Below are 1,627 nucleotides of genomic sequence, written 5' to 3'. Positions count from 1 at the left end.
TATTATTAGGAGGGACCAGTCAATGGAGAGAGACACCATGTGTTGTAAACTGGAGGTTCACATAAAGAGGAAGACCTCCAATGAAATGGATTGCCACAGTGGCAGAAGCAATGGGTTCAAGTGTAGCAATGATTGTGAGGTTGGTGCAAGACTAGGCAATGTTTTGTTCTCGTGTGCATAGGTTGGTATGAGTTGTTACCTAAAAACAACAACATTGTTGTTGGCACCTAAAAACAATAACAACAAAAATAATTAATTGAATTTAATGATATAAAAGATACATTAACTCAAGAGATGTATATACATATGTATATATGTATCTATATTAACATTTAAAAATTTGAAAATAGTTTGAATGGTACAATCTATATCACATAAATGATAAAATGATGCATGATTTTTACTTAACTATAGTTCATATATTATTACCTCATGTTATTGTAGTACTGTTGTGATTTGTGTGTGGCTTTGATGCTAGAAGGTATGCTACTGGTATTTTCATTACCAACACAGTCCTTCAAAGTGGACAGGTTTCAAATGGGTGCCGAGTCTAAGAAAGATTAGGAACTAGGAGAGGCGAACTACTTCTGAATGTTTGTTGTTGTTAAGTGTCTTCAATTTGGTTCTGACCTCAAGGGGCCCTGTATAGGGTCTCCAAGCAACAGCTGGTGAACTTGAACTGTCAACCTTTGCAGTGAAGAGCATTAACCCACAGCTGTTTAGCCACTGAAAGCCTTATGAATAACAGTGTAACACTGTCAGATATTACCAGAATATTGAAAATTGAAACATTATGAATAACACCAGAATACGGTAAGATATAGTGCTGGAAGAGGAGCCCCGAAGTTTGGAAGGCACTCAAAATATGCCTGGGGAAGGGATGCCTCTTTAAAGTTGACTATGATGACTAGAAAGGAGTATAGCTTTGGGTACATTCATATACTAATGGGGTACATTCCCAAAAGAGAAGAAATAGATGTAAACATCCAGTAATAATCAGAAAATAAATTGTAAGAAGTGTGAATCTAGGAAAATTGGACATTTATAAAAATGAAATGGAATGCAAAAAGATTGATATTCTAATGTACCATTATTGAGCTAAAATGGACTACTATTGGGATTGTGAATCTGATAGTCATGTGATTTATAATGCAAAGAAAGATAAAATTGAAAAGAGTGGTATTGTATTCATCATAACAAAGAACACTTCAGGATCTACATTTAATTATAATGCTGTCTGTGATGAAATAATATCCATATGCCTAAAGGAATACCAGTTAATACCACTATTATTCAAATTTGCACACCAATCATTCAGCAACGATGCAACTGAAGAATTCTACCACATTTTTAGTCTGAACTTGATCAAACATGCATTCAAGATATATCAGGTGATTGGAATGCAAAGGTTGGAAATAAAGAAGAAGGATTAGTAGCTTAAAAATTTGGACTTTGTAACCAAAACAATACTGGAGATAGCAAGGCTGAATTTTGCAAGGTTAGTTATTTATACATTGTTAATACATTTTTAAAACAACATAAAATTGACTATACACATGGAACTCACCAGATGGAATATACAGAAATCAAATTGACTTAAAACATTTACTGGTGATGATCAAAGAGT

The sequence above is a fragment of the Chrysochloris asiatica genome, unplaced genomic scaffold (assembly GCF_000296735.1).
Source record: "Chrysochloris asiatica unplaced genomic scaffold, ChrAsi1.0 scaffold00199, whole genome shotgun sequence".
In the NCBI taxonomy this organism is placed as follows: domain Eukaryota; kingdom Metazoa; phylum Chordata; class Mammalia; order Afrosoricida; family Chrysochloridae; genus Chrysochloris; species Chrysochloris asiatica.
The sequence above is the reverse complement of the archived record's forward strand: the minus strand, read 5'-3'. Positions refer to the sequence as shown.